The sequence below is a fragment of the Cornus florida genome, unplaced genomic scaffold, assembly GCF_030987335.1.
Source record: "Cornus florida cultivar Cherokee Brave unplaced genomic scaffold, ASM3098733v1 CherokeeBrave_3.0.0_Hap2_Chr09, whole genome shotgun sequence".
NCBI lineage: Eukaryota > Viridiplantae > Streptophyta > Magnoliopsida > Cornales > Cornaceae > Cornus > Cornus florida.
The window spans coordinates 29,928,172-29,953,290 of record NW_026775579.1 but is presented as its reverse complement, the minus strand read 5'-3'; the positions used below and the strand labels follow the sequence as shown (position 1 = coordinate 29,953,290).

At 36.7% G+C, this 25,119-nt stretch overlaps 1 non-coding gene across 1 annotated transcript; it reads left to right on the top strand.

Annotated features, from left to right (window-relative positions):
- The first annotated feature begins 2,486 nt into the window (after positions 1-2,486).
- LOC132275582 (small nucleolar RNA R71) lies at positions 2,487-2,593 on the top strand. Its single transcript, XR_009470681.1, has one exon. It is a non-coding gene; the product is annotated as a small nucleolar RNA R71 (small nucleolar RNA).
- The last annotated feature ends 22,526 nt before the right edge of the window (positions 2,594-25,119 follow it).

The following is a 25,119-nucleotide window of genomic DNA, read 5'->3' as shown; positions in this document are numbered from 1 at the left end:
AGCTGAAATATGCAAGTTTTAGTCGAACCATTGGACAGAGAGTGATTTGGATATAGGTTTGATGCAGGTGGGATGTTCAATCGATCGAACTCATTTTGAGATCGATCGAACTTATGCAAAATGCTCAATTTCAATATAAAAGTGTAGGCAATCCTAATCACAGTTCCTAGAAATGCATATAAACCCAAAGCCAATATATAGACTTCGCAAGAAATGAACTTAAAGATAGAAATAAGGGAGGAATAGGGTTTTGACACCCTACGAAATGTCTTGCTAGTCTTTAATGTCTCTAGCAAGACGTTGGGCTCTTTTAGCCCGGATCAAACATCTTGTAGTGCATCCCCTCCTCAATGGGGTGATAAGTGTTTTGAACTCCACCCAACAAATGGTTCTTTAAGGAACTTGTTGGATTAAGCTCAAATAACATTTTCGGTCCTTAGTCAAGACAATCTTTGGGCTTCCATGCCCTTTGAAAACAAGATTTTGAGACAACTTTCTTTGGTTTTAAGTTTGAAGTTGGACTTTTTGAAACCTTGGTCTCACACAAAAACTTAATTCCTTCACTTTTAAGGTCATGACATTTCTCTACAACATTCACTTCTTCATGTTTGTCAAATGAACTGGGGGTTAGATTAAAAATATTCAACTTTACCTTCATATAGCCAAATGAAATCTTCATTATGCCCGTCCTACAATTAATGTTGGTTTTCGCGGTTGCCAAGAAAGGACGGCTAAGGATAACGGGAATTTGGCTCTTAGGATTTAGGACCGGTTCCATGTCAATGACAACGAAATCAACGGGAAAGAAGAATTTATCAATTTTGATCAATACGTCCTCAATGATACCCCTAGGCTTTTTGATTGATCGGTCAGCAAGTTGTAAAACTACCGACGTCGGTTTCAAGTCTCTTAAGCCTAATGTGATGTATACCGAGTATGGAAGAAGATTAACACTTACTCCTAGGTCAAGAAAAGCCCGATTAATGATATGATCACCAATGATACATGAAGTGGTAGGTGAACCGGGGTTCTTCAACTTTGGAAGAGTGTTATGCTGCAAAATTGAGCTTACTTGCTCAGTTAAGACCACTTTTCTAGGTGTTTGGCTTTTGTTCTTCCTCTTTATGGTGCACAAATATTTTAAGAACTTGGCATAAGCCGGAATTTGCTTAATTGCATCCAAAAGTGGAAGATTGACTTTCACTTGCCTAAACATGCCCATGATTTCACTTACTTTGGCCTTTTGCTTGTCATTTGAAATTGATCCTTTTAAGGCATCCGGAAATGGAGTTTTTGGTTCAAAAACCTTTTCAGAAATTTTCTTTGAAGTCTATTTAACACAAAAAGTTTTCAAATCATTTTGCAAATCTTTCTTTTCAAAATCACTTTTCAAATCACTTTTCAACACATTCTCATTTATATGGTCATGCACATGCAATGAAGGAGGAATAGGATATGAAACGGGACATGTGTCAACTTGTGGTTGCAACGGTTAACTCTCTTCATTGGACATACCCACTTGGTTGTCCACAATCTTTCCACTTCTTAAGGTAGTCATCGCATTGACATGTTCTATTGTGTGACCTTCCGATAAGGAATGAGTCTTCACAACACATTGTTGCTTTTGTGTGGCATTCAAAGGCATTTTCTCTTTCTCTCTAGCATTCAAAGTACTAGCTATTTGCCCTACTTAGGTTTCTAGCTTAGTAATAGATTGAGAGTGAGAATGAAGTAATTGTATGTTTGCCTCTAAAATGCCCAAAGCGATCAAAACTTTCTCTTCAAAAGCTGGACTTCTAACATTTCCTTGAGAATATGATGGTTGATTAGGAAAATGAGAATTAGAAAATTGGTATCCTTATGATTGGTATGATTATCTAAAACCTTGGGAACCTTGGCCTTGCATTGGAGGTAGAATGTATTTCCCTTGAAAACCGCCTTGGGAAGGGTTTAAGCCCTCCCCTTGGTTTTTCCAAGAGAAATTCGGGCAATTCCTCCACCTAGGATTGTAATGATTGCCATAAGGATTGTTCCCTTGATTAGCAAAAACAACATTTGTTTGTTCATGATGCTCACTTTGCATATGTCCATAGGGACAATTGGAAGTAGAATGTAAAACAATTGAACAAGTCATATATGTCTCATTAGATGCATGATGAGAATGGTTAGGGAAGGAAGATACTTGATTCGCCGAGCTTTGGTTGATCAAAAATTGATCAAACCTTTGAGATAATGATTTCATCTCGGTGGCAATTTCATTAGAGTGGTCGACTTGATATAAGCCATCACTCTTCCTACCACTAGAATTTTTACCATTCTTCGAAGATAAAGTACGATGCAAAGAATTTTCACTCATGCTCTCATAAAGACGCCACACGTCATCCTCATACCTATCAATGTAATAGCCACCCATGGAAGCATCAACCATGCCCTTGTAATTATCCGATAAGCTCTCAAAGAAATATTGAACTAATTGCCATTTGGGCATGTCATGATGTGGACACTTCCTAAGTAATTCATTAAAGCGTTCCTATGCCTCATGAAATGTTTCTCCATCCCCATGTGAAAATTTCGTAATTAAAGTTCTCATGGCATTGGTCATAGAAACCGGATAATACTTCTTTAAGAACTCATGTTGCATTTCTGCCCAAAAAGTTATTAAAAAAAGGCCTAAGATTGTTAAACCAATATTTTGCCTTGTCTTTAAGGGTGAATGGAAAAAGTTTAAGCCTTAAGACCTCTTCCGGCATTTCCATGTATTTCATGGTGGAACATACTTCAAGAAACTCATCCAAATACTTGTAAGGTTCTTCACTTGGAAGTCCATGATAGTTAGGAAGCATTTGAATGGTTTGTGGTTTGATTTCATAGTGGTGTGCTCTAAATGGTGGCAATTGAATGTATGTGGGTGCATTATATTCATTAGGCATATAGTGATCTCTTAAAACAAGGGGAGGATTAGCAATTGGAGGTGCAACATGGGCACCTTGATTGCCTTGAATGATGGGAGGTGGTGGAGTATAGATTGGCCTTGGCATTCCCAATGGAACTTGGCCTTATTGTTGTGATGGATGAACTTGGCCTTGTTGTTGGGGTGGAGGATACCTTGTTGGTCTATGTGACCAAGGTCCTCTACATGATCCTCATTGTGTCATTCCATTGATGAAATAGATTGACTATAACTCCTTTTTCCCCTAGGGTTTCGAACAATGGATTCATGATGAAAATTTAAAGGGACAAGAGTGGGTCTCAGTGATCTACGACCATACATGCACAATGCAACACAACAAGCAATAACAACGATCAACAACCTTCCTCCACATTTAATGTTCCCATACTCCCATGCTTTAACAATATACAAGAAAAGTAAATTGCCTCCACATGGGCTCACGATTTATCTAAGAATTGAAATACAAGCCTCCACGCGGGCCGATGATTTAACTAAGGGTTTGAGTAAGAAAAAGCTCAAAAAGGTCCTTTAGCACTTGAACTCCAAATTTTTAGCTTTTAGCTTAGCAATTTTTTATGATTTTAACCTTTTTCCTTGCTTGCTTAGCTCCTTTGCTTGGAATACTCCTTCGCTCACCTTCTTAGCCCAATGCTGCTAGTCAAACAAGAACAAACACAATAAGTAACAAAAATTGAAAACAAAGTAAAGACACGATCAAAAGAGTACTAATTCCTAATTGATTCTATAAATACGAAGTTGCCAATCAATCAATCCTCGGCAACGGCGCCAAAATTTGACTGTGGCTGTTTTATACGTCAAAATAATGTAGTGAATATGCGGTTCACGAAAAGCCTTTTAGGTCAAATTTAAATTTACAAAAATCACTACCAACACTACTACTAACGTAGCAAGAGTGAGTAGGGATCGTCCTAAGGGATTGAGGGTCGTACTAGGTTGACGAATTAAGATTAGGGTTAGTAGGTCGAGTGATCAAAATAATGGTTGGTTAGTTGAATTAAACTAGATGCAAATTGAACTAAAGTAAACAATAATGCAATAAAGAGAATAAAAGAAAGAGAAATCTTAGGGTTTAGAGATCACCACTAAGCATACTTTTCTACACCTTTAATGAATGATTAATGAGGGGAAAAACATGTATTGCAACAAAAAGTGTGTATGTGGTTGTTTCGATAAACATGGATGACAAATTTAGCATATATTGTCGAAACAACATGGTGGATAACACAATATATCAAACTAAGTCATTAATCCTTTCTTTAAGCTCACAATCCAAACACATCACAAGGTTAGAGAAATATGTTACTTGCTTTCATAAGTATGGAACATCAACAACAAGCATGGATTGTCCTCCCATTTAACAACTAAACTGCAACTACACTACAACTAAGCTAATGACATGAAATTAAACTAAGGGAGAGGTACAACCCATCAAGAAATGAGTATAAACCATCAAATAAACCACAAGAACATGCCATTAAGCACTATGTCTTGACAATCTCTAGATTTATAGCATCAATACACATAGACATACATCAATAACACAAGAAATAGAGGCAAACACATGAACATCTATTATAGCATACATAGACATATGGATAGAATGAAATGATCAATTGGAAGCATTAAACCACATAAATCATTGAATAAACAAGATCTATATATATAAAAGTGTCAAGACATGAATCACAATACAAATCCCCTAAAAAATACATAAATCAAGAAGTAGAAAGCATGCTTAGGGCTAACTCTAGCCCCAAGAGGATATCTAGCCACTCATGGATGATGTCCTCCAACCCTCAAGGGCAAGCTCCATAGAAGAAATCTGCTCCTTGGTTGATGAAGAGTCTCTAATGGTATCTCTAGCCTCCTCCTCTCCTTTGCTTCCTCACTAAGTATTATCTTCTCTAAGTATGTGTATATGTGTAAAAGTGGCTCATATTCCTTATATAGGTAGGTCAAAAATCACCCCAAATGAGTTGGGCTTGTAAACCAATAATCCTCTAATGATTGGATATGAGACAACTTTTAATGAGCTGAAATTTGGATTTTTCTCGGGATTTGGGAAGTTCGATCGTTCGAACTTGTGGTGAGATCAATCGAACATAGCTGAGATCTATCGAATTGAAGCTGGATCAATCCTCAATGGTGGCGCCTTTTTTGATAAAAACAAATCTGTGATATTTTGAAGATATTTTTGGGAAAAGGACAAAAGTGGTTGGTAGGGTGGTACAGTTGGATAAGATTTGGCGTATGGATAAGGACAAGAAAGTTCGATCGATCAGAGAATAATGTTAGATCGACGAACTTTTGGGATCTCTGAAGATGACATCATGGCCTGGATCTATCTTGAAGTGCTGAGATCGATGGAAGTTGGATCGATCGAACTTTTCTTGAGATCGATCGAAGTTGCTGAAATTCCACCCTTTGCTTCCTTTTGCTCTACTTTACTCCTTTCTTTGATTCATCCTAGAATTGCTTCATTTCTGCTCTTATTTGGCTGAGTTAGCTTATTTTGGGGATAAGTACCTGAAAATGGAAATAACACGAAATCAATGCAAAATGGGAAAATAAGATAGATAAAGGTTCTGGAATACCTAAGCTTAAAGGGTTTAAATACACACTTTTCAGCGCTCATCACATAGTTAGGGATATAAATATGAAATAACATGTCAAGCTTTATTAAAACCGGGAAAGAAATCAAAATCTATGCACATTAAAAAGTGCACTTAATATGTCATGCCAAATATGGCCCAAAATAGTATCAAAATACAAGACTGAAACAAATAGCATGAAATAACAATAGCAAATGTAAAGACAGTCACCCTCGGAGTAGAAGACGAAGTGCTTGCTCCTCTAGGAGTACGATCAGTCAGTGACTGCACCATCGCCTGCAAGAGCTGCTGTCTCTCTCTAGTCTCCTTATGAAAGTCCATAAGGGTGCCCTCTATGGTACCAACCTGCAGCTGAAGAGTGTCAAGCCGGGTGCTGAGAGAGTCATAATCTGCCCTAGTTATAACAAGTGGCTGTGGGCCAACAGGTGCAGGGTCATCATCCTTAGCCTCCATAGGAACATCTACATCACCCTAATAGAACACATCACCAAAGCAGAGCTGTCAAGCTTTTTTCAATTGGGATCGACTTTTCTTCCATTCAATGAGGTTGTAAAGGTACACATCATCCACCTTGTCCTCATTCCGGTGCACCTTGTGCCCCTTGTTCTTTAGTATCTTCGTCACCAAATAGGGAAAGGGGAATGACCATGTTATAGCATTATCCAATTACTTAACAATGAGATCATGATAGAGCTTCAGAATCTAGTCCCAAATAAGCTGTGGGATACAGAACTAATAACCTCTTTCCACTGTATAGAGGGTATTCAGAAAAGCACCCTTTTTTTCAAAATGCTTTGCAACCAAAAAGACATTCTTAGCAAGGACAGAGTCCAAAAACCAAAGCCGGCATGGAATGTAGGACTTATTAGTACTAGTTGTGCAACAAGTTATGAAATTGTTATGACAAATTTCATGTAAAATGTACGGTAAGGTAATGGTGTCCAGGAAACTGCCATAGATAGGCTCATCCTCCTGATTCAAAGGAGAAGTCAGAGGACAATCCCAAGCTATGGTAATGTCATTAATGGTGAACGTATAAGGCGTGCCATCAATTGTTGTCCTTATCACATTTGGCTCTGCGCATGACTAGGACATGTTGGAATAAAATTATCGGATGATACGCAGAAAGAAAACATGAGCACATGGCTTAAATAAAGCTTCGAGGCCATAATTCTTCAATTACAAAATCGACCACACCGTTTCTGGGTGGGTATGGAATTCATGCTCAATGGTGAATTCAGACTTAAATTCAGTTTGCCGTTGAGACCAATATAGAGTTTGAACTTCCTCATAAGACCTTTCAGAAGTGCGAAGACACTTGGAAGCAGCTTTAGAAGCCATTTGAATGAAGAAATTTGGTTTAGGACTTTTCTCAAACACATGGTGTACAAGACTGAAAAGTAGAGAACAAGTATGAAGATTAGAATGAGGAAAACCCAAGATTTATGAACCTGTAATTGAAGCACAACAATCCCCCAAACAATATATAAATCCTCCACAATATCAAGCCCCATAAAATACCCAAGAAGTAAAGGATGGAAGAGAAAAGAACTTACCTCAAATTGGAATTCCAAACCTTGCCCTCTTTGATGGAATGATGATCATGAAAGGTGAAGAAAAGGGAAATAATGGAGATGGAGAGGGTGAAAGAAAAGAATGAGAAGGTGGGGAAGGTAAAGTTAGGAGGTGGGAGGCGTAGAGAGAAAAGATGGAAGGAAAAGAATAAAGAAAATAGAGATAGAGAGCAAGTTATAACACTTTGAATGGGCTCGAGTTCCTCTCTGGGCCGTGGCATCCGAACTCGAAGGCTGGATTCCAGACGTAGGATACGATGGGATGGATGCAGCTTTGCTCATGCGCACAGCTGTGGGAGCAATGTTAACATGGCGTCCAGACGCGGAAACGCTCAGGTAATGGTGTCTGGACGCGAGAGGATTCAGAAATGGGCGTCCAGACCCAGTGATTAACGTTGGGATGCGATGGATGGTGTCCGGACGCAAAAGTGCCCAGGTAGTGGCATTGGGACGCGAAGGATGGCATCCAGATGCAAATGTGCCTAGGTTCTGGATATGATCTTGAAAATTCCTAAAGACGTTACCAAAACCGTAATACGACTATAGAAACCCAGGATGACCACTGGAATGGAAATCTAGATAATTCTTGAAGACTGCAAAGTGGAGTCTCTACTCAGTCATTTTTCAAAAAAAATTGGTTTATAGTAACAAAGAAATATGGAAGCTTAGAGTAGAAAGAATTACTTCCTTAGAGTGCTAAATTTAACGTCGATAGCTAGACGATATGGGAATCTAACTAGTCCTCATAAATTAAATCCGTCAAGATGATGGAATCCACCTATCCGACAGGGACTAGGTTGTCAATGTATAGCTTAAGCCGTTGGCCATTAACCTTAAAAAGATTCCCATTCTTTGGATCTTGCAACTCAATTGCACCATGAGGGAAGACAGAAATGATAAGGAAATGACCTTCGTACCGTGAACGGAGTTTTCTAGGAAAGAGTGCAACCGGGAATTGAAAAGCCAAACTTTTTGGCCCTAAGTAAAAGACTTCTTGACGATATGTTTATCATCGAATGCTTTAGTCTTTGCTTAGTAAATTTTAGCACTTTCATAAGCGTCATTCTGGATTTCTTCTAGCTCATTGAGCTGCAATTTTTGGTTAGAGCCGGCCTGATCAAGATTAAAATTGAACCTTTTATGGCCCGGATGCTCTAATTTAACTGGGAGGTGACATGTCTTACCGTAGATGAACCGATATGGAGACATGCCAATTGGCGTCTTAAACACAGTTCGGTAAGCCCAAAACGCATCATTTAGTCGTAATGACCAATCTTTGCGGTTCGGTCTAACCATCTTTTCAAGGATATTTTTTATTTCCTGATTTGAGACTTCTACTTGACCACTCGAATGAGAATGGTAAGGCGTGGCAACCATGTGAGTAACAGAGTACTTAAGGAGGACGAATCAAAGATAGTGATTATAGAAATGAGATCCTCCGTCGCTTAAAAGCGTTCTAGGTGTACCAAACCGACTGAATATGTTCATCTGAATGAACTTGACCACTGCATCTTGGTCATTAGTTATGATTGCCTCAGCCTCTATCCATTTAGATACATATCCACCGCCAAGAGAATGTAAAAATAGCTATAGGAAGATTGAAATGGTCCCATAAAATCTATTCCTCATACATCAAAGATTTCAACAATTAAAATTGAGTTCAATGGCATCATGTCTATAATGACCCGGTCTTTTTCCTTCCTTTTTTTCTCTCAAATTTTTACGGATATTTTTTTTCCGTTGATCTTTCCTTTCTTAGTTTGGTTTCTCATCACTTAGTGTCGTCTTGAGTGCTCAGAATTGCTTTAGGAGACTTTTTTCTTTGGATTGACAACCTCCTTTGAGGACTGAGTCATTTCCATATTTTTTACTTTTTTGGACACTATTCACTTTTCGTCTTTTTCCCTTTTTTGTCCATTTCCCTATTTTGTCTTTTCCCCGTTTGTCACTTTGTTTGTATAACCTCACTCCTTGTGTTCGGAGTTGGTTTTTGACTTCACATATATTCATCCTAAGTGGTTTCCACGAAATACGTATCGTTACTTTTGTAAGAAAGTACTATAGTTGATCCCGGTGTCCATAGGGGCATGGATACATAGTTTTTCAGAATCTTTTTCTTTTCTTGGGGTGTTTTTCGTAAATATATTTTGAAGATATTTTATTTCAGGGGTTTTTAAGAAAATATTTTTGGAAGATATTTTCATTCTGGCTATTAGTGCAGTTTTCACTTTTTGGAGAGGTCATTGTGCAATTAACGAAAGTTACTGCAAAAATACCTCATCTGGAGCCTATATAATCGTACGGGATTCATTTCACATTTCGTCGAGTTGTGCACTCTTAGAATTTCCTTCTGGTCATTTTTCTCCAGTTTCAGAGTTTCTGAACCCGGTTTGTGCCAAACTTGTTCAGGGCATATCTCTCTGCTCGGGACTCAGTTTTTGACACCGTTTCTCCTGTTGTTCATGTTTTCCTATTTTGAATCTATTTTATTCATGGAGTTTTGCCGTTTGAGCGCGTTTGCTCAAATTTCACTTTTCCAGACCTAGTAGGGCCCTTTCGGGGCACTTTTTGAGATTTTCTATAAATAGGGGACTTAAAGAAGAAAAATCAGATTTTTCTCTTCTTCTTCCTCTCTTGGCCGGCAGCCATGGATGCCCATGGAGCTACCACTTTCTCTCTCCTCCTTTGATCCACTTTTCCTAAGTAAAAAGTCTTCGGCCTTAACATTTATTGTTCCCCTCATCGTACTCTATCTTTCACCCTTATTAGAACTTATTTCTGACCATTTTTCGAGTTTGGGTTTGACGTCAAGTTGTGATTTTCATAGGGCTTCTTGGGGATTCTTGTTCATCATGTTGTCCCCGACAAAACCCCGCGGTATCGTCGGATTCAGAGCACTTTTCTTTCGTTGGGGAATTGAGATTTTTATCTCAAATCCAGGTAGGGGATGTTTTAGGATTTTATGTGTTGTATGGAGTGTTTTCCATGATTATAAAACATGTATGCATGCTTTTATTTAAGTCCTAGAATTTAATTTAATTAATTTCTATGGTTAAGATTTAATTCTCATGATGATGTATAACTTAGAAATAAATTGTGGCATGCTAGAAAGTTTGGATTTCATATATTTGTTAACATATATTAAATTAAAATTAATTGAATAAGAATTGGAATTTTTATTTAATAATTATCTTTGGTGAAAGTTTAATTCTCATGGTTGTACCTTGTATGAAATTAACTTATGATATGTTTTTAAATTAAGTCATGGCATGTTGTTTAACATACTTTAATTTGAGAGCATTTGAATGAGTACGAAATTCTAAAAGATTTTAATTAAAAGAATTAATTAAAATCTATTTAATGGGTCCATTGGCTTAAATTAAGTTTTTAACTTGATATTTGCGATGACTAGGACTTGCACACTGGCATAAGTTAAATTGGGACCATTTGATGTTGTTTTAGAATTTAGGAATTTAATTATCGTGATTTAATTAAATTCCATCCTATTCTTTTAATGACCTAATTAAGTTTTTCATGTGGTATATGTAATGGCCATGCTATGTTGTATAACATGTGTTAATTAGGGATCATTAAATCGAGACTTGAAACTTAGAGAAATTAATTAAGTTATGTAATTAAATTCTGTTTCTATTGCGTTGAAGATTTAACCATGTATATAACATTGGTAGTATATTTGAAGCATGATTTTAGACTTGCAATGGATTTATAAGTTATGCTTTTAATATTGAATTATATTGTTATAGCGTGTAACGAATCGCACACTGAAGATTCGACATGTGATGTTATTATAGCGCGTAACGAATCGCGCTCTGAAGATTCGACATTTGTCATCCTATAGTAGTTGTGGATTTAGAGCATGTATTGTGTGGTTTCAACTTACTTGTGCATGAAGATAGTTTCGTGTACAATTTAATACGTATATAAGTTGTTAACTTATCTATTTTCGAGTCACTTGGGACATTGTTACTGTGATATGGCTAGAGTTTGGCTCTAGTGCGGGAGGTATGAGTTATCCCCGTTTAGATAGTGCACACTAGGGTGGTTTTCCCAGCGGGTTAATGCCGAAAAAATCGTTGAGGTCTCGGCAGAATTCCTAGCGTAATGTCCAAGTCTCCCACTTTTTGATTTCACACTTTTAGATTTCAAGTCGACTGAAATGAAGGCTCTTTTCGTTCTTTTTCCTAGCTCATTTTGGCAGACTGAAGCTCCATTTTGGTCAACCAAAATGGAGCTGCCTTGTAGGTTTTGTTTGGTTGATTGTTTCTTCAGGCTTTTATCGCTTCGTTCCTTCCTACTAGATTTTGTTAATCTAGTGTAAGCCATTTATTGGTGTTCTTGGTTTAGTTTGAACTAGATTTTGTCCCATTGGTTGTCATTGGTGCCATAGGGTACCATTTGACCCTTTTCATGTTAGTTTTCGCTTCCAGTTATTTTCTTGAGCTCCGTGACTTCATGGAAGGTCACATTGGTGTCTTGGGGATGGTTTGCATCTCTATAGACTTTGTATTTATCTTTTGCTTCCGCATTTCGGATCCATTATCGGGTCAACTTTCCGTTCATCACAATACACACTGGGTTGAAAAATCCAGGGTCGTCATAATGTCTCTTTTAGACATGGCCCTAACCTTTTGACATCGCTCACAAGACTTGTAAAAATTGTAAGTATCCCTGAATAATGAAGGCCAATAAAATCCACTTTGAGGACCTTACATGAAGTCTTTTTAGCACTGAAGTGTCCTCCACAGTCGAGAGTGTGGTAGAATTTTAAGATATTTTGGACATCATTTTTAGGAATTGTAATGACTCGGTTATTTTCCTCCCTTTCCTTTTTCTCAAATTTTACAAATAAATTTTTTCCATTTAATTTTCTTTTTTGAGTTCGGTTTCTCATCACTTAGTGTCATCTCGAGTGCTCAAAAATGGTTTTCGAGACTCTTTTGTTTGGATTGACAACTTCCTTTGAGGACCGAGTCATTTCCACATTTTTTGTTTTTCGTGCACTATTCACTTTTCGTCCTTTTCCCTATTATGTCTTTTCCTCGTTGTTACTTTTTGACATAACCTCACTTTTCGTGCTCGGAGTTGATTTTCGACTTCACGTATCTTCATTCAATGTGGTTTCCACGAAATACGTATCTTTACTTTTGTAGAAAAAGTACTCTGGTTGCTCCCGATGTCCATAGGGGCATAGATGCACAGTTCTTTAGAATCTTTTTCTTTTCTTGTGATGTTTTTTATAAATATCTTTTGAAGATATTTTATTTTAGGGGTTTTTAAGAAAATATATTTTAGAAGATATTTTCATTTTGGGAAGTTTTACAGTTAACCCTTTTTGTAGGGGCCATTGTGAAATTAACGAAAGTTATTACAAAATACCTTGTTTTGAGCCTGGATCCTCGTATGGGATTCATTTTCATATTTTGTTGAGTCGTGTACTCTTATAATTCCCTTCAGGTCGTTTTCCCCAGTTTTAGGGATTTTTTACTCTGGTTGCCGCCGAACTTGTTTGGGGCATATCTATCTACTCGGGACTCAGTTTTTTATGCCATTTCTTCTGTTTTTCATATTTTCTCATTTCGGTTCTTTTTTGTTCATGGAGTGTTGCCATTTGAGCGCGTATGCTCAAATTCTACTTTTTCGGACCTAGCGGGACCCGTTCGGGGCACTTTTAGGGTTTTTCTATAAATAAGGGACATAAAGACAAAAAAAATCAGATTTTCACTCTCTCTCCCCTCTCTTAGCCGGCCATCCATGACTGCCTCCCTTCTTCCTTCTTTTCTGGCCACTTCCCTCGTCTAAAATGTCGTAGTACCTTAGTGTTTTATGTTCGCCTTGACGTGCTCTACCTTTCCCCCTTATTAGAACCTATTTCTAACCATTTTTTGAGTTCAGGTTTCAAGTTCAAGTTTGGATTTTCATAGTACTTCCTTTGTATTTAATGTTCCTCTCGTTGTCCCCGACATAACCTAGGAGTCTCGTCGGATTCGGAGCATTTTTCTTTCGGTGGGGATTTGAGATTTTATCTCAAATAGAGATAGGGGGTGCTATAATTTATATTCTTGATGTATTACATTCTATTGATGTTTATACAATTCATTCATATGCTTTTGTATCAAAATCTAGACATTTTATTATTTATTTTTCTAGTATGAGATTTGATTTTTCCGGTTGGTTGTAACTTGATTTGAACATGTGGCATGATAGAATATTACCCCTTGACATGTTCATTGACATATATTAATTTGAGAGCATTTGGATAAGTATTGAAGATTTTAATTAATATTTTTCTTGAATGAAAATTTAATTCATGTGGCCTTATCTAGCTTGAAATTGATATGTGATGTCATATTATATTAGGCCCTAGCATACTCTTCAACATAGGTGAATTTGAGAGTAATCAGAGCCGTTTTAAAATCTAGAAACAATTGATTAATTTGATTAATTAATTTATTCCAAGTGCACTATTCATTCCATTGGATTTCAGACTTGACATTCTTGATGTGCATACCATATACTTTCACGGATATTATTTTGAGAATTTTTGGACAACTTTGATTTCTAGAGAATTAACTAATTAGGTTAATTAATTTCTACTTAGTGTTCTAATGAGTTAGACTTGTAGTTCATGGAGCTTTTGTCTTTTTATCATGTATCACGACTTGTTGCAACTGAGCTTTTTTATTGTAGTTGATGAACTTGTACACTTACATTGGAATGATTTAATTATTCAAGTGTTGTTAAACAAATCATTAAATCATTAATCTTATACTAGTGGTATGTTTACATCAATGGATTCTATGTGCTATATATCCTAGTTTGTAGTCTATGTAAATGCATACTATGATTCCTTGATATTTCACATGCCATAATAGTTGAGAACTTAGGGCATGCCTTGTGTGTTTCCAAAATCTTGGTTGTGCATGAAACATGTTTCATACATTACTTGTATTTTGATGCCATCTTGAGTTGCACAACTTGTTGATTTTGGAAACTCAGGGATATCAATCAAGAAGTGACATTGCTAGGACTTAGTTCTAGTACGGGAGATAGAGAGCTCCCTACACTATCATGCGCACAATGTGAAGGTACCTTTGGGTTAGTAGCCCTAAAGTGATCCCAAGACTAGGGGAAGGTACCATTGGGTTCGTAGCCCTAAAGTGATCCCAAGAGAATGATTTTCTATCATGCGTACTAGGGGAAGGTACCCATGGGTTAGTAGCCCTAAAGTGATCCCAAGACTACGGTTTTAATCCGGGTGATATTCGATTTTCCACATTATTTGATTTCACTCTTTAAATTTCAAGTGTTGCATTCCTTGAATATTTAAAACTCTTTCGTGTTATAGGAAATATTGCATCCTTGTTTAATTGCATATATATTATGCCTTGTTCTTGATTTCATGTATAACTCTTGTTGTGTTAATTGGTATGTCCCAATCGTGTAAATTGCATTGATAATGTGAACCTTGTATTCTAGTATCCTCTTGTCATGTTGTATGGATTATCCCAACCTTGCTTAATTGTATTGATAATGCAATTCATGTTGATCTTTATTCAAGTGTCCTTCTTGTCATATTCTTTGGATTATCCTAACCTTGTTCAGCTTCATAGACATCATGATTCATGTTGCTTAATGTTGATATGATTTAGGAATGATCCTAAATAAGCATCTTGACTTTGATTCTAGATGGCATGAACCATATGTAATGATCTAAATCAACATGTAAAATCTCTAAACTCTTAGATTTCAAGTGTTAGCTCTTAAAGATCTAAGAACCTTATCGTGTTGTATGGAGTATTTCTCACCATGTTTAATTGCATAAACATCATGCTTACTTTGTGTATTTAGACCTCATTAGGTATACTTGAAACGGTGCACTTGCTTCTTGTATCTAGATTCCATGTAGTATACTCATGTCTTTTACACTTGCTTTGTGTGTTTCCAATCTCGTTAGGTATACATGTGTTTTGTATACTTACCTCGTATATTTTCATCTTCGTTTAGTACACTTGTATTCAGTATGCTTGTATGTCATGTATCTCATTTCAATTGCATGAGTAACTTAGGATGACCCCTGAGTCTCACTTATACATAGACGTTAAGTGGTATGGCCCATTTTTAATTGTTTCAAGTTAATGTAAAAATCTTTAAAGAAATCGAGTCTATGCATGCTCATTCTCTACGAGTAAACTTTTTTACTTACCCAGAAGTTACTGGGGGTTTTGTTCAGGTACGAAGACTTGGTTCATGATGCTTATCATTCCATGGATGACTTATAGCTTTTAAGTTTCCATTTCATGCAAATGTTGGTATGAGATGCCTTTTGTAGCTTTTTATATCAAAATGTGTTAGTTTGATTCCATATATGTAATGTGTACATAAGTACACCTCTTGTAATGTATTTGACTCATATGAGATGAGGCCGGAGGCCAATGACATGTATTTTGTATCTAATATAAATTTTGACTTCATGAAATACTATGAAAATATTGAAAAATGTCAAGTATTTGTTTCACCATGGGTGCATCGGGTGTGGGAATTCCATTTTCATTCTTTCATAGGGTCTCATTAATCATGTATGAAGTGTGTCCAAGGGCTAAACGGTCATTTGACTCCATTTTATAATTATAGATTTCAAAATTCTCATTTCAAGTTCATTTTCACCTTTTTAGCCGTTGGGGGGTTGAATTTTGACTCGGCCATTTTCGGGAGCCACGGACGATTCCCACATGCTCAAAGTCACCATTTACATTTGCGTGCATGATTAATTTCTTGAAAAACTCTTTGGTTGGTGAAATGAGCCTCCTACGGACTCATTTTACATTTTTCTTACATATTTTGGCTCAAGGGCATTTTGAGGATTTCCTTTGGGAAATAAATTCCGTTCTATACCCCGTCACATAGAAAATGTGATTTTAGGGGGAGTTTTTTTGCATGAAATTTTTCCGAAAAATGTCATCTTGATCTCGAAAATCGCATTCAAACTCGTTTTTCTGTAAATACATTGTTTCTGCTGCATTTCACTATTTCTGTCAAGGTTTAACCGGTTTAAGATGGTTGAACCTGTTCAAGGTTCAAAAATTAGTCTAGCATGGGTGTACTTTCCATGTTGAACTGGTTCAAGAACGTTTAACCGATTCAAGTCCTCAAAGTCCTGTTTGAAGGTCTAGCTTTGCACTTCTAACTTCAATCTAATGTAACTTCTTCATTTCAACTTTGAATTGGTCTATTCTTAAGTCTAAATTAACCGCCTCAAAAGAAACTTTCCAACGGTACCAATTTTAGTTTTAGATTCATTTCCTAGCTCAAGATATCCTCATTTTAGTGAGAGGGTGTCAGATTTGGTTCGAACTGGGATAGGGTTCATCTGGGATTTCTCTTCCTCTAGCCTTGGGACTTCTTGTAAAGTTACTAAAGGATATTTTTGGATGTTTTTTATTTCATTTGACTTGTTGGAAGTCAAATTCCTTCCTCTTAGGGTAAAATGACCATTTTACCCTTGGTCCTTCTTTCGGTAGGGTTTTGACACCTTTGTCTTCGTTTTGCTTCCATTGAGACTCTAAACTCTATGAAATTTCATTCTTGTGTCCTAGGGATAATGTACATCTCTATGGACTTGTTTTCGTTTTGCTTCCACACTCTGGATCCGCTTTGGGTCATCACACGACACACTGCGTTGAAAAATCCAAGGTCGTCACAGGTGGTATTAGAGTGTCCAGGTTCGAATACCTTAGACGACGGGTTTTGGGTGCATATCATGCATGTGTTGCCATGCTCCATGTGTTTAATTGCTTCTTGATAACATGTTTTGACTTGATAACATGTCTGTTTGCTTATGTGGCAACTCGCTTAGAAGCTTACCTTGACTATCTTAGCATATGATATATATTTGTTTACCTTAGCACATGGTACCTGCTTGTTATTTTAGCATATTGTATATGCTCGTCTGTCTGAGTACATTGTATACGTTTGTTCATCTTGGCATGATTATATGCAGCATATCGTCATGCCTTACGTTCTTATGCTGTATACACTGACATGTCTTACGTGATTTTACTACTTATGTGAGTAGATAGTCCGTTGCTATATTGCATGCTAGCTATTTACTTTTATATCTAGTTTTGACATTGTCTTTTTCGGTCTGACGTATCCCTTGGATGCATTCTTGTTTCACGAGTTTCTTCCTTAGATAGGAGAAATTCATCCTGTAAGGACCCATGTTAGGAACCTTTTTATCCATTTTCTTGGTTGGGTGTTTCGAGACCTTCATCTGATGGTTCATGCGAGTAAGGCTCATGTGAGCATAAAATCGCAGTCCTTGTCAGATGGAGTGAGACACGGGCCAGGGAGGCACTATTTCATTTCCCTTTTCCTTCATGGCTTTGTGGGTGTTTTGCAATGTAGGAGCTGCTGGCTCTACTTACACTATGGATCTAAGACCTTAAGTGTAGCGGTGCCTATGACATTGTTGTCAGCGTTTTGGGATTATCTACCCCAACTCTCGCAGATGTCTAGTTCCCGTAGTGCTTTTGGTAATGATCGTTTCTGACATTAATGTCATCCATATCGATAGGTTTTTCAGAGTTGACCTGGTTCGAGGCATGTTATGAACTAGTGCCTTATACAGTCATGCTACCTTACTGACGAGTAAGTGTGGGTGGGTTCTGGTCATTGTTTATATTGCCTTGTCACTCTCTTCTTGTATCATGTTTCAACGTTTCGTTGTCTTAGGATTCTCTAGGTGCTTAACATTAAGTTAACATGCCGATTCGTGTGAGGTGTTGTCTCAGTTCATGGTTTCGCGTTCCTTTAGTTAATCTTGAGACTTCTGGAGTTGTCCTTCAGTGCTTAATGAGATACTCTTTGATTTGACCTTTTGTTCGCTCTTTGTTCTATTCTTTTCCGGTATGTTCCTAATTTCGAGGATGAAAATCCTTTAAGGAGGGTAGGTTGTAATGACTCGGTTATTTTCCTCCCTTTCCTTTTTCTCAAATTTTACTGATAAATTTTTTTCATTTAATTTTCTTTTCTGAGTTTGGTTTCTCATCACTTAGTGTTCTCTTGAGTGCTCAGAAATGGTTTTCGAGACTCTTTCATTTGGATTGACAACTTCCTTTGAGAACCGAGTCATTTTCACATTTTTCGTTTTTCAGGCATTATTCACTTTTCATCCTTTTCCCTATTATGTCTTTTTCCCGTTGGTCACTTTTTGACACAACCTCACTTTTCATGCTCGGAGTTGATTTCTGACTTCACGTATCTTCAATCTATGTGGTTTTCATGAAATACGTATCTTTAGTTTTGCAGAAAAAGTACTCTAGTTGCTCCCGGTGTCCATAGTGGCATAGGTGCACAGTTCTTCAGAATTTTTTTCTTTTCTTGGGGTGTTTTTCATAAATATCTTTTAAAGATATATTATTTCAGCGGTTTTTAAGAAAATATCTTTTGGAAGATATTTCCATTCTGGGCAATTTTGCAATTAACGAAAGTTATTGCAAAATATCTCATTTTGAGCCTGGATCCTCATATGTGATTTGTTTTCACATTTCGTCGAGCCGGGTACTCTTAAAAGTCCCTTCCAGTCATTTTCCCCAGTTTCAGGGATTTTTTTACCACGGTTGCCGCCGAACTTGTTCAGGGCATATTTCTCTGCTCGGAACTCGATTTTTGATGTCATTTCTTCTGTTGTTCATATTTTCTCATTTTGGTTCTTTTTCGTTCATGGAGTTTTGCCATTTGAGCGTGTCTACACAAATTCCACTTTTCCGGACCCGTTGGGACCCATTCGGGGCACTTTTAGGGTTTTTCCATAAATAGAGGACTTAAAGACAAAAAAATTAGATTTTTTCTCTCTCTCCCCTCTCTTGGCTGGCCATCCATGGCAGCCATGGCTACCGCCCTTCTTCCTTCTTTTCCAGCCACTTCCCTCGTGTAAAATGCCGTCGTACCATTGTGTTTTATATTCGCCTTGACGTGGTCGACCTTTCCCCCTTATTAGAACCCATATCTGACCATTTTTGAGTTCGGGTTTCAAGTTCAAGTTTGGATTTTCATAGTACCTCCTTGGTGTTTAATGTTCCTCTCGTTGTCCTCGACATAACCTAGGAGTATCGTCGGATTCAGATCATTTTTCTTTTGGTGGGGATTTGAGATTTTATCCTAAATAGAGGTAGGGGCTGTTATAATTTATATTTTTGATGTATTACATGCTATTGATGCTTATACAACTCATTTATATGCTTTTGTATCAAAATCTAGAGATTTTATTATTTATTTTTCTAGAATGAGATTTGATTTTTCTAGTTGGTTATAACTTGGTTTGAACATGTGGCATGATAGAATATTTCCCCTTGACGTGTTCATTGACATATATTAATTTGAAAGCATTTGGATAAGTATTGAAGATTTTAATTAATATTTTTCTTGAATGAAAATTTAATTCATGTGGCCTTATCTAGCTTGAAATTGATATGTGATGTCATATTATATTAGGCCCTAGCATACTCTTCAATATAGGTGAATTTGAGAGTAATTGGAGGTGTTTTAAAATCTAGAGACAATTGATTAATTTGATTAATTAATTTATTCCAAATGCACTATTCATTCCATTGGATTTCCGACTTGACATTCTTGATGTGCATGCCATATACTTTCACAGATATTATTTTGAGAATTTTTAAACAACTTTGATTTCTAGAGAAATTAACTAATTAGGTTAATTAATTTTTGCTTAGTGTTCTAATAAGTTAGACTTGTATTTCATGGGGCTTTTGTCTTTTTATCATGTATCACGACTTGTTACAACTTAACTTCATTAGTGTAGTTGATGAACTTGCACCCTTACATTGGAATGATTTAATTATTCAAGTGTTGTTAAACAAATCGTTAAATAATTTATCTTATACTAGTGGTATGTTTACATCAATGGATTCTATGTACTATATATCATAGTTTGTAGTCTACGTAAATGCGTACTATGATTCCTTGATATTTCACATGCCATAATAGATGAGAACTAAGGGCATGCCTTGTGTGTTTCCGAAATCATGGTTATGCATGAAACGTGTTTAATGCATTACTTGTATCTTGATGTCATCCTGACTTGCACAACTTGTTGATTTTGGAAACTCAGGGATATTAATCAAGAAGTGACATGGCTAGGACTTGGTTCTAGTACGGGAGATAGAAAGCTCCCTACACTATCGTGCACACTAAGGGAAGGTACCTTTGGGTTAGTAGCCCTAAAGTGATCCCAAGACTAGGGGAAGGTACCCTTGGGTTAGTAGCCCTAAAGTGATCCCAAAATAATGATTTTCTATTGTGCGCACTAAGGGAACTAGGGGAAGATACCCATGGGTTAGTAGCCCTAAAGTGATCCCAAGAGTATGGTTTAATTCGAGCGATATCCAAGTTTCCATATTGTTTAATTTCACTCTTTAAATTTCAAGTGTTGCATTCCTTGAATATTTAAAACTCTTTCATGTTATAGGAAATGTTCCATCCTTGTTTAATTGCATAGATATTATGCCTTGTTCTTGATTTCATGTATAACTCTTGTTCTTGTCCCAATCGTGTAAATTGCATTGATAATGTGATCCTTGTATTCTAGTATCCTCTTGTCGTGTTGTATAGATTATCCCAACCTTGCTTAATTGTATTGATAATGCAATTCATGTTAATCTTTATTCAAGTGTTCTCCTTGTCATGTTCTTTAGATTATCCCAACTTGTTCAGTTTCATAGACATCGTGATTCATGTTGCTTCATGTTGATATGATTTAGGAATGATCCTATATAAGCATCTTGACTTAGATTCTAGATGGCATGGACCATATGTAATGATCTAAATCAACATGCAAAATCTCTAAACTCTTAGATTTCAAGTGTTAGCTCTTAAAGATCTAAGAACCTTATCATGTTATATGGAGTATTTCTCACCTTGTTTAATTGCATAGACATCATGCTTACTTCATGTATTTAGACCTCATTCAGTATACTTGAAACTATGCACTTGCTTCTTGTATCTAGATTCCATTTAGTATACTCGTGTCTTGTATACTTACTTTGTGTGTTTCCGATCTCATTAGGTATACCTATGTTTTGTATACTTACCTCGCACGTTTCCATATTCGTTTAGTACACTTGTAACCGGTATGCTTGTATGTCATGTATCTCATTTCAATTGCATGAGTAGCTTAGGATGATCCCTGATTCTCACTTTGACATAGATGTTAGGTGGCATGGCCCCTTTTTAATTGTTTCAAGTTAATGTAAATTTTTTTAAAGAAATTGAGTTTATGTATGCTTATTCTCTACGAGTAAACTTGTTTACTCACCCCGAAGTTACTGGGGGTTTTGTTCAGGTACGAAGACTTGGTTCATGATACTCATCATTCCGTAGATGACTTGTAGCTTTTAAGTTTCCATTTCATGCAAATGTTAGCATGAGATGCCTTTTGTAGCTTTTTATGTCAAAATGTATAAGTTTGATTCCATATATGTAATGTGTACATAAGTACACCTCTTGTAATGTATTGACTTGTATGAGATGAGGCCGGAGGCCAATGACATGTATTTTGTATTGAATGTAAATTTTGACTTCATGAAATATTATGAAACATTGAAAAATGTCAAGTATTTGTTTCACCATGGGTGCATCGAGTGTGGGAATTCCATTTTCATTCTTTCATAGGGTCTTATTAATCATGTATGAAGTGCCGCCAAGGGCCAAATGGTCATTTGACTCTATTTTATTATTTTAGATTTCAAAATTTCCATTTCAAGTTCATTTTCGCCTTTTTGGTCGTTGGGGGGTCGGATTTTGACTCAGCCATTTTTGGGAGCCACGGACCATTCCCTTGTACTCAAAGCCACCATTTACGTTTGCGTGCATGATTGCTTCCATGAAAAACTCTTTCGTTGGTGAAATGAGCCTCCTACGGACTCATTTCAAATTTTTTTCGCATATTTTGGCTCAAGGGCATTTTGGGGATTTTCTTTGGGAAATAAATTCTGTTCATGACCCTATCATATTGAAAATGTGCTTTTAGGGTGAGTTTCTTCATGACATTTTTTCGAAAAATGTCATCTTGATCTCAAAAACTGCGTTCCAAACTTGTTCTTCTGTAAATACACTATTTCTGCTGCATTTCACTGTTTCTGTCAAGATTGAACCGGTTCAAGATGGTTGAACCCGTTCAAGGTACAAAAATTGGTCCCGCATGGGCATATAATCCATGTTGAACTAGTTCAAGAATGTTGAACCGGTTCAAGTCCTCCAAGTCCTGTTTGAAGGTCCAACTTTGGACTTCCGACTTGAATCTGATGTAACTTCTTTGTTTCAATTCCGAATTGGTCCGTTCTTGAGTCTAAATTGACCGCATTGGAATAAGCTTTCCAATAGTACCAATTCTAGTTTCATTGTCTTTTACTAGCTCAAGAGATCCTTATTTTAGTGAGGAGGTGTCGGATTTGGTTCGAACCATGATAGGGTTCATCTAGGATTTCTCTTCCTTTGGCCTTAGGACTTCATGTGAAGTTGCCAAAGGATGTTTTTGATTTCATTTGACTTGCTAGAAGTTAAATTCCTTCCTCTTAGGGTAAAATTACCATTTTACCCTTGGTCCTTCTTTTGGTAGAATTTTGACACCTTTGTCTTCGTTTTGCTTCCATTGAGCTTCAAAGCTCTATGAAAGTCCATTCTTGTGTCCTAGGGTTAATGTATATCTCTATAAACTTGTTTTTGTTTTGTTTTCGCACTCTAGATCCACTTCGGGTCATCACAGGACACACTGGGTTCAAAAATCCAAGGTCGTCACAGGAATGCATCTCCAGATTATTTGATCCGGGCAATACTTGAAAATTTTGGGGTCTTCCTGATAAGCATCAAATATTGCATATTTAAGCACCCTTAATTGCATTAGTTAAGCCCCTTATTTGATTTGTGTATATAGATTAACTTCATTTTTATGTTTTTCTGTTTTTGCATGTCTAATTGCGAAAAAGAAATAAAAATATGGTTTTAAGGGTTTTTGTAGCAGAAGGCATATTGGGCCTAAACATGAAATGGTTTCAAGAAGAAATGGCCCAAATAGGTGATGCATGCAGCCAGCACTGTAGAAGACAAAAAGAAGCCAAGTAGCGTGCTTGTAATGACCAGGTCATTTTCTTTCTTTTCCTTTTCTCAGATTTTCACGGATATTTTTTTTCCATTGATCTTTTCCTTTCTGAGTTTGGTTTCTTATCACCTAGTGTCATCTTGAGTGCTCGGGGATGGTTTACGAGACTCTTTTCCTTGGATTGATGACTTCCTTTAAGGACCGAGTCATTTTCACATTTTCACTTTTGTGACACTATTCACTTTCGTCTTTTTCTCGGTTGTCACTTTGTTAGCATAACCTCACTTTTCGTGTTCGGATTTGATTCCGATTTTGCATGCATCCACGATATTTAAATTCCATGACATCTACATTTTTAGTATTGTAGCAATGCATATTAAATGCTTACTTTCTTTGTAAAAGCCATGAAAATAAGACTTTTTGTAATTATCCATAACTTGAGCGGTTTTTTGTGTAATTACTGTAAAGTAATTATTTTTCGTCTTAGGGACCATTTTGCAATTTAATTTGGGAGATATTTTCAAAAAGGACCTTTTTGAAAATTCTAGAAAGTGTGACAAGTGTCACACTCTCATTGGTCCACTTGTTGACATTTGTGTGGAGACACTTTGAGGCCTTGGATGATGAAACATAGAGGGTGAAGATTCACCCACTTGTTGGCCTAGGATTGGTGTACTTGTTGGCTTAGATGGTTGACAAGTGTAAGCTTAGGATTAAGCCTATAATGGATGCTTGGATGAGTGACAAGTGTAGGCTCACAATTTGATCTTGCATTAGTGTGTATGTGAGAGGTAGTGTAAAGCACATAGTGAGTGGAGGATCTCTATCCCCTCCACTCATATTTCATCTTCATCATTTTCCATTTCCTCCCTCTCTTGTAAAGAAAACACTAGCCTCCATGGATGGAGCATAAAGCCTTAAGCTTTGACCTTGATTTTTGAGAGCCTTCCATTGATTTCCAAGCTTGAACTTGGGAATACATTTAGTTCCCCTCATCTTCCTCTTCATAACCCTAGAAGGGTTTTCCATTTTGTGTTGATTTTGCCTTGGATTCTAAAGAGACACTTCTCTAGTGAGGTAGGGGGTGTTATCATTTATCTTCCAAGTAATTTAATTGTTCTTATAGTGATATCCAAGTTATATGCATGTCTTGTATTGGAATAAGAAATAAATGACTAATGGTAACTTGTATGAAATTCACTTTAGGCTTGATAAATGGCATAACCATGACTTGATCCTTGTTGTGTATTAATTTGGCATGATTTAAATGAGCTTTTAAACCTAGAGGATTAATTGATTTATGTTTATTAAAATTCAAATTAATGATACCATGGTTGTAATTCATTTGTGACTTGATATAAAGCATGGCCATGAATTACTCCATGTCATATATTAAATTGGAATCATTTGGACAATTCTTGAAATCTAGAGAAATTACCTAGTTGGTCTACTTAATTTTTACCATGTTAAACTAATGATTTAGTCATGTAATCCATGGAACTCATTGTGTTTTATCACATGTCATGACTTGTTGCTCTACTTGTTGATTTTGGAAACTTGGGATATTATCAAGAACATGACTAGGCTAGGACTTGGTTCTAGTACGGGGGATTGTCCCTCTACAACTATAGTGCGCACTAGGGGAAGGTACCCATGGGTTAATAGCCCTAAAGTGATCTCAAGAGTACGGTTTTAATCCGGGCGATATCCAAGGATCCACTTTGGCTTGATTTCACATTTAAATTCCAAGTTGTTAACTTTGTGACTTCACATCACATTGTGCTACGTTGAAAGTTCTAATGTCACTTTGATAGCATGAATTAA